The sequence below is a fragment of the Balaenoptera borealis genome (assembly GCF_965194805.1).
Source record: "Balaenoptera borealis genome assembly, chromosome: 20".
NCBI lineage: Eukaryota > Metazoa > Chordata > Mammalia > Artiodactyla > Balaenopteridae > Balaenoptera > Balaenoptera borealis.
The window spans coordinates 21,329,323-21,338,531 of record NC_138879.1 but is presented as its reverse complement, the minus strand read 5'-3'; the positions used below and the strand labels follow the sequence as shown (position 1 = coordinate 21,338,531).

General features: G+C 44.6%; 1 long non-coding RNA gene across 1 annotated transcript; it reads left to right on the top strand.

Moving 5' to 3' along the window:
* Nucleotides 1–302: 302 nt before the first annotated feature.
* Nucleotides 303–7,734, top strand: LOC309618178. Its single transcript, XR_014238341.1, has 2 exons — nt 303–3,132; nt 3,164–7,734. It is a non-coding gene; the product is annotated as an uncharacterized lncRNA (long non-coding RNA).
* Nucleotides 7,735–9,209: the final 1,475 nt, after the last annotated feature.

The following is a 9,209-nucleotide window of genomic DNA, read 5'->3' as shown; positions in this document are numbered from 1 at the left end:
CAAGGTGGTATAAGGGAAGGCTTCCTGGAGGATGTGGACGTTGAATGATAAGTAAGAAAACTTAGACCCATGGAGATGAGAAAAGGAATAACCCAGGGACAGGAACAGAACAGGCAAATGCAGGAGACAGGATGGAAAGAGCAAGAATTGTGAGCACTTTGAATCTGCTGGGTCTTGGCCTACCTTAAGGGAAGCGGTGGGACGGATACTTGGAAAGGTATCAGTAGATTGGGAGGTGATCCTCCAGGGTATTGAATGCCTAGCAAACAATAAAGAACCAATAAACCAGAACCCTCAATAAAATGGATGTTTATTTTGTTTGTTTGTTTCTCCTGCTGCATGCGGGATCTTAATTCCCCAACCAGGGAGCTAACCCGTGTCCCCTGCACTGGGAGCACGGAGTCTTAACCCCTGGACCGCCAGGGAAGTCCCTGTTTCTGTACTTCTTAAAAAGAAGCAAAATTTTAAGTGATATTAATCTATTGGACAGAATTTCTCTATTGAGGCACAACATATGTGAACATTCCTAGCATACTGCCTGGCACACAGTAGGTGATCAATAGATATATAAGCTAAATTTTTTTAATGTTAGTCAAGGAAACCGTACAATCCACACTTCAGTACAGGAAATGATTCTGGAATGGTGGAAACAGGCTTAACACAACCCCAGTCTCTCTGTGCTTCAGAATTTTCCTCCTTTTTTCTAAGGAGGGTATTGTCTTTAATTCAGACACATTTGTCTGTGAAAAACATGATCCCCTGTGGATTCATTAAACAAATGCTTATCTAGAACCCTTTATGTGTCAGGCAGTCATTCAGGCATTGATGATAGACGTTGGAAAACAAGACAGAAATGTCCCTGCCCTCCCAGAGGTTCTAATCTAGCCAGAGAGACAGACAACAAACAAGCAAACAGACAAATGAGTAAACAGGATGATGTTTGATAGCAATAGGGCTATGGGAAATATAAAGCAGGGTGAATAATTCATTCAATGTTCCTTTAAACAAAATATATGAGTATCTATGACAGGCCAGGCACTGTGCTGGGTGCTGGAGATAAATCAATGAGCACAACCTGACTGAGGGATCCCTGCTCACTGGACATTATGTTCCAGCTCCCAGAGGTGTTGGAGAAGCCTCCCTGAGGATGAGACTTTTGAGCTGAAGGGGAAGTCTCTCCAAGAACGTGGCAGGGAGAAAAGCAGATGCATAGGCCCTGAGACAGAAAGGTGGCTTCCAGGAACAGAAAGGAGGCCGGTGGAGCTAAAAGCAAAGCAGGAGGGAACTGACACTCTGTGGAAAAATCCACAGGTTCCCAAACTTCCACACTAGTTGGGCACGGGAGTCCTCGGACACTGGGTCTGGGAATGGAGATAGGAGATGAGAAGGTTTTCACTTCCTTCTTCCACTGGCCCATTTTTCCTGTGCCTGGGACAGAACCCTGAAAGGGACATGTTCAGCTTTCTAATCTGAAACACCCAGGGAAGTGAGAATACAGGTGAGGAAACACTCGTGTGCCACCACCCTCCAGGCCAGGAGCCCATCAGTCCTCTCTAAACTTTGGAGACTTCCTCTGCTACATGCATTTCCACTCTTTTACTGGTGGGAGTGGAGGCACCCAGGGCAATGTGCCCTACTGGTTATAACTAGATTCACACCACCACCCCACCCTACCCCCTACCACCCCCAAATCCAAGAGCCAGCCATCTCTCACTTCTCTGTTTTGTTGGAACTTAGAATTTATCTGCCCCCAGGTGCAGAACAATGTGAGATAAGCTGTGCTTTGATCTGCTTTGCTTGGTTCTATTTGTTTTCTCCACCTAGGGAATTCCCCCCACCCCCCAAGCAGCCTAGACAAACCCACTTTCATTCTTGTGTATTTCCCACCTCTGGGTGTGAAGCTGTCAGACCCAACAACTGGCAAAGAAAGCCATCTCTACAAGGGCAGCTTCTCTGCAAAGGTGTAACCTGATTCTTTTGGAGGTAATTTACACTGGAAGTAGATGCTGGAAGTTATTCTTCATTTGCAGCTCACTGGCATTTCACACCAGAACAAAGCTCACTGGTCCTCAAGGTAAGGGGCCAGGTCAGTAATGCCTTTTGCATCTCTCTCCACCATCCCCTCTCTCTCTCTCTCTCACACACACACACACACACACACACACACACACACACACACTGTGATTTGCCACCTTTCTTTTTACTTCAGAGGGAAAAGAGGAGTTCAGAGCCACAAACCAAGAGCTGGCAGCAGCGACGGGGTGGGTCAGGACCTTCACTTCAATAGTCCTGACACTCGTTGTGGTGTAAGAATGATCCAGCCTCCCTCGCCCCAGGGCTCAGCACTTCCTCTGCTCCCCAGCCACTTCTGGGAAGGCTCTCCTGCACCTACCCGGAGAGCTGAGAAATTGGCTTTGTTTCTGAAATTGCAAGAACTCGCATCCACCATGGATCAAGAGGTGCCAAGGTGAGAACTTGGAAGAAGCCCAAAATGGCAGTTTTCTAGAAGCTGGTGGAGTCGATATTGTCTGCCTGATGAACAATCTTGGAAAGAGTCTTCTAGGTAGAAAACCCCAGGAAGCCAAGGGAGCAGACACCCCAGTTCCCAGCCCTGGGAGGAGACAGTGGGGTCACCAAGGGGCAGCTTAGAGAGGCTTCGCCCGTTCCTGTAAGCAGCCAGCCCTGATCCCTGGCTTTGATGAGAACTGTTGATTGATATTGACTATTTACAATTTTTTCTAAAGGGCAAGCCCCCACTCCCACCTTCCACGTGGTTGTCCTTTAAGCCCTCCTGGATAGATTTTTTGAAGCCACGCTGATAAAAAGATAATAATAATAATAATAATATCTCAGAAACCACTCAAGACCATCTGCTGTCCACACTCTCAACCTCAAAATAGTTCATATTTATAGAACACTTCACAATTTCCACACCCCTTCCCCCATAAATTATTGATTTGAATTTCATGACAAACCCTTGAGGTAGTAGGTAGCAGTTATTAGCCCCTTTTTTACTGCAGAGGAAACTGATGCTCAGAGAGGTTAAGAAACTTGTCCAAGGTCACCCTGCCGGTATACAGGAAGTGGTGAAATAGAGACCCAGATCCAAGCACCCAGATCCCAGTTCAAAAGGCCATTCCTTAAAAAAAAAAAAAAAAAAAAGGCCATTCCTGGGACTTCCCTGGTGGTGCAGTGGTTAAGAATCCTCCTACCAACGCAGGGGACATGGGTTCGAGCCGTGTCCCGGGAAGATCCCACATGCCGCAGAGCAACTAAGCCCGTGCACCACAACTACTGAGCCTGCGCTCTAGAGCCCGTGTGCCACAACTACTGAAGCCCACATACCTAGAGCCCGTGCGCCACAATAAGAGAAGCCACTGCAATGAGAAGCCTGCGCACCACAACAAAGAGTAGCCCCCGCTCACCGCAACTAGAGAAAGCCCGCGCGCAGCAACGAAGACCCAACGCAGCCAATAAATAAAGAAAGAAATAAGTAAGTAAATAAATAAATGTATTTTTTTTTAAAAAGGCCATTCCTAGTTCACTCTGTCCCTCTGCTGCATGGAACCTCAGATCCGCCCAGATCTTGGTGGTTAGCAAACAGAGACCACATGTGCTCAGGCTGGTGGGGGAGGAAGTTTAACAGGCGTTCCCGCCAGGGGTGGCAGCGTGTGCACTGTGACAGCCTCGTTACAATGATTAAATTGTCCTGTGTCGGTGACAGATGGGAAGATTGGGAGGCAGGTGGACCATGAACCTGAAAGCACCTCTGGGACAGCCCAACCAACATGACCCATCCGTCACCAGGAGCTGGCAGGGCCCATGAGCTCCCCCAGTGTCTCCGGGGACAAGACAGCCAGGGGGGCCCTGAAGAGCCAGATGTTATCTCCTGCCATTTGCATCTAAAATTCCTCATTTCTTAGCATGAATTGATGGACGAGGCCTAAAGGGGTGATATAATGGGGTAGTACTTTTAATTCCTTTCTGACCCCCATTTAAGGCAGCCTCAAGGGGGAAGTTCCCCAAAGGTTAAATGACTTTAGGTGATGAGCAGGAATACAATTAGACAAGACAGCCAAGAGGTATCAGAGGCCTGTGGAGGGCAATTTGGCAGAATCAGACTTTTAAACGAATGAATTTACCCTACAAATATATCCTCTCATGGGCCAAATGAGGCATTCACAAGGACATTCACTGTAGCACGTGTCCATGTGTTGAGCAAATAAATATTAAACATTGCAGATATAGCAGGAAACATGCCAAAATAGCTGCCCTCATGAGCTTTCGTTCCAGAGAGGAAACATTTATCCATTCACCCAATAAATCTTTCCTGAGCCCCTACTATACGCTAGGCATTGTTCTAGGATAGGGTTGCCAAATAAAATATAGGCTACCCAGATAAATTTGAATCTCAGATAAACACAATATTTTTTAGTATAACTATGTTCCTGGGGAGGAATGGACTGGGAGATTTGGGTTAGTAGATAACACAGGGAACTATATCCATATCTTGGGATAAACTATAATGGAAAAGAATATAAAAAAGAATGTATATATTTGTATAACTGAGTCACTTTGCTGTACAGCAGAAATTAATACAACATTGTAGGACTTCCCTGGTGGCGCAGTGGTTAAGAATCGTCTGCCAATGCAGAGGACACAGGTTCGATCCCTGGTCTGGGAAGATCCCACATGCCGGGGAGCAACTAAGCCTTTGTGCCCCAACTACTGAGCCAGCGTGCTGCACCTACTGAAGGCTGTGTGCCTAGAGCCCGTGCTCCACCACAAGAGAAGCCACCTCAATGAGAAGCCCGCGCACCGAAACAAAGAGTAGCCCCCGCTCGCCGCAACTAGAAAAAGCCCGCGAAGCAACAAAGACACAATGCAACCAAAAAATAAAATTAAAATTAAAAAAAAAAGAAATTAATACAACATTGTAAATCAACTATACTTCGATAAAAAAATAAACTAAAAAAAACCAAAAAAACTATGTCCCAAATGTCCTGCCCTCTTGGGATAGAAGTATGGGATATCCTTACACTAAAATTTATTCACTGTTCATCTGAAATTGAAATTTAACCGGAGGGACTTCCCTGGTTGTCCAGTGGTTAAGACTCCGTGCTTCCACTGCAGGAGGCGTGGGTTCAATCCCTGGTCGGGGAACTAAGATCCCACATGCCGCGCGGCATGGCCAAAAAATATTTTTAAAAAAAAATTTTTTTTTTAAAGCAATTTAACTGGAAAGCCTGTATTTCAATATGCTAACTCTGGCGAACCTATTCTGAGAACATTGTTTATAGGAGCAAAAGTTCAGAAACAATCTAAGTGTCCATCAACAGGGGACTTGTTAAGTAAATTATAGAAAATCCAAACAATGGGAAATCATTATCCAAAAAATAATAAGACAAATCTATATGGTGATTTGGAATTATTTCCAAGATGCAGAGTTAGGTGAAAAGAGGAAGGTTCAAAACAGTGTACAAGTTATCCCACCATCTGGTAAAGAAAAAGAAATATGGAGATATGTGCATAAATGTTCATAGACTCTCTTGGGAAGGTGGCCAGAGATGGGTAACTCATGCTTCTGCAGAAGGAGAACAAGAAAACTAGGGGAAAACAACAGTACTCCTTCTATACCTTTTGAATTTTGATATAAATCCATATATTACTTATTTTAAAACAACTTCTTTATCTCTGTGTGTGTTTTAAGATATCTTTGCTGGTAGAGCTGTAAGATTCTTAGAAAGAGTTGCCATAGCCTCCCTGAAGGTCTTCGACAGTCAGGATTTCAGGATGGTCCAGGAGGCAGGAGGAAGGACAGAATGACCTTGGAGGGTCACTCAAGTTCAACATCAAGAACCATGGCACACACACAGGACCAGATACATAATTTTCAGGGCCCAGTACAAAATGATGACTCCTTGTTCATAAATTATTAGGAATTCCAAAAATGGTAACAGCAGAGGTATAAGTCAAGTATGGGTTCCTTCTAAACACAAAGCAGAGAAAACCCACACGACTGCTGGGTGGTTTCTTTGAATAGGGACACCCGGGAACATAATTCCTCACACACAGCCATTTTCCACACTCACCACTACTCCAGTCATGAGCTCAGAAGAGAAACCAAAACAATAAAATAAATGTAAATCAAAGCCAACCATGTTAATAAAAGGGATCCAAGGGTCAGTGTGGCAGACAACACATTAGAATTCAGACAGCCTTAGGATCTTCCCGGGCAAATTACACAAATGGCTGTCAGAGGTGTCCCAAAGTTCACACAAAATATGCCTCCTGGCTCATTTAACTCCCATTCCCCGGCAGTAAATTATTAACTGAACAAGCTCGAGCTGGTACAGCTGTTGTCCCAACATAGGCCTGATGTCCACACAGAAAACTGCTCAATAATTTGTACGGAAAGTGACCCAGCACTAAATCCATCTCTCCCTGAGCAGAGACACTGGCTGCAGGGGAAGAATCCTCCATACTGCATCCGGCCTCCTTTTGGAACCAGGCGCCGAGTCCCCATCGAGGGGCCACAGGTGGCCTTGCGGCCCCAGAGCAGCACCTCATAACCCAGCAGTCAGCGAGCTTGGGAGGCCAAGGACACCAGAGGGAGGCCTCCAGTGGGTGAGAAGGGAAAAGGAGGAGGTTGGGAAAGGAAAGAAAGAGACCCTGCAGGAGAAGAGATTACAGGCTGAAGAGGGAGGGATGGAACGAGGAAGAGGGAAGAAATACAAGCTTTGAGACAAAGTCTGTGGTTCCAGAGTGGCTTCTACCTCCTCACCGCCCCGATCTCAGCTTCCGGAAATCCTTCCCATCCTTGAGGCTCAGCTCAAAGGACACTTCCTCAAGGGAGCTTTCACTGATTGCTGCAGAACAATGCTGCTACAAAAAGAAATAACAAGAATCTTGATGGAGAGTGTACCATGTGCCACCTGCAACATATCATTTAGTTCCCCCCAACCCTTTGAAGTAGACACTATTGCTGCCTCAATTTTTCAAATAAAGAAACCAAGGTACGAAGAAGTTTAGTAACCTGCCCAAGGTTACACAGGTGACAAATGGTGCAGCTAGAACCAGAGAGTCTGACTTCAGAGCCCTCACTTTTAACCATTCAGAGCTACCATTTCCTTCTGCTGCCTCACTCTGTGCCCTCAAGTGGCTCAGACTTTGCTTGTGGTTCAAACTTCACCTCTCCACACCCACCTCTGGGACTCTGTCTCACTCATACCCCTATTCTTCCAGGAACCCAGTATGATGTCTAGCACACAGTAGGTACTCAATAAATATCAGTTCCATTCCTTTCTCTCGTCAGACACATGTACAAAAAGTACTGTGTCTCAGGACTTCCCTGGCAGTTCAGTGGTTAAGAATCCACGCTCACTGCAGGGGGCACGGGTTCGATCCCTGGTTAGGGAACTAAGATACCACATCCCACACGCCATGCAGTGCGGCCAAATAAAATAAAATAAAATAAAATGTTATACTATCTAAAAAAAAAAAAGTACTGGGACTTCCCTAGTGGTCCAGTGGGTAAGATTCCACACTCTCAATGCAGGGGTCCTGGGTTCGATCCCTGGTGGGGGAACTAGATCCTGCATGCATGCTGCAACTAAAAGTCCACATGCTGCAACTAAAAACTCCACATGCCGCAACTAAGACCCAGCACAGCCAAAATAAATAAATGAACAAATAAATAAACAAATAAATAAATATTAAAAAAATAAATAAAAACATCATCTAAAAAGAAAAAAAAAGTACTGTCTCAGCTACAGACTGGGAGAAAATATTTACGTATCACATACCCAACACAGGATTTGTATTCAGGATAAACTCTTATAACTGAAAAAAAGAAAACAGGCAACTCAATTAAACAATGAGCAAATGAAATGAACAATTCTTCACCAAAGAGGATATAAGGATGCCAAATAAGCACATGAAAAGCTGTTCAGTATCATCAGTCATTAGGGGAATGCAAATTTAAATTATAATGAGATATCACTACACACCCATTAGAATGACTAAAATTAAAACTACTGACAATACCAAATTCTGGCAATGATGTAGAACTGGAACCCTCATACATCGCTGGTGAGGATGCAAAATTGAACATCCACTCTGGAAAATAGCTTGGCAGTTTCTTATTAAGTTAAACATATATACATTTACCCAATGACCCAGTAGTCCCACTCCTGGGCATGTACCCTAGAGAAATGAATATTTATGTCCACACAAAAACCTGCATATGTATATTTATAGCATCTCTGTTCATAATTGCCAAAAACTGGAAATAGCCCAAATGTCTTTTAATGGTTGAATGGATAAATAAACCAAGTCCATCCAGACAATGGAATATTACTCAACAATAAAAAGGAACAAATTTTGGCATACACAACCTGGATGAATCTCAAAGGGGTTTATGCTGAGTGAAAGAAGCCAAACTCGGGCTTCCCTGGTGGCGCAGTGGTTGAGAGTCTGCCTGCCAATGCAGGGGACACGGGTTCGAGCCCTGGTCTGGGAGGATCCCGCATGCCGCGGAGCAACTAGGCCCGTGGGCCACGGCTGCTGAGCCTGCGCGTCTGGAGCCTGTGCTCCGCAACAAGAGAGGCCGCGATAGTGAGAGGCCCGCGCACCGCGATGGGGGGTGGCCCCCGTTTGCCGCAACTAGAGAGAGCCCTCTCGCAGAGGCGAGGACCCAACACAGCCAAAAATAAATTAATCAATTAATTAATTAATTAAGAAAGAATTTGGTCAACAACCTTTAATTTGGTCACAACCTTTCTAAAAAAAAAAAAAAAAAAAGAAGCCAATCTCAAAAAGTTCCATGCTGTATGATGCCATTTATATAACATTCTCAAATGATAAAACTATAGGGATAGAGGACCGATCAGTGGTTGCCAAGGGTTAAGTATGGAGAGGGGTGGAATAAAGGGATAGTACAGGGAACTTTTTGGAGTGATGGAACAATCCTGTATCTTGATTGTGGTGGTGGTTATATAAATCTATACATGTGTTAAAATTCATATAACCACTCACTAGGATGGCTATGATCAAAAAGACATAATAAAATTGTTGGTGAGGAGGTGGAGAAATTGGAACCCTCATACATTGCTGATGGGAATGTAAAAGGGTACAGCCACTTTGGAGAACAGTCTGGCAGTTCCTTAGAAAGTTAAACATAAACATTAAAAATAGAGTTACCATATGAC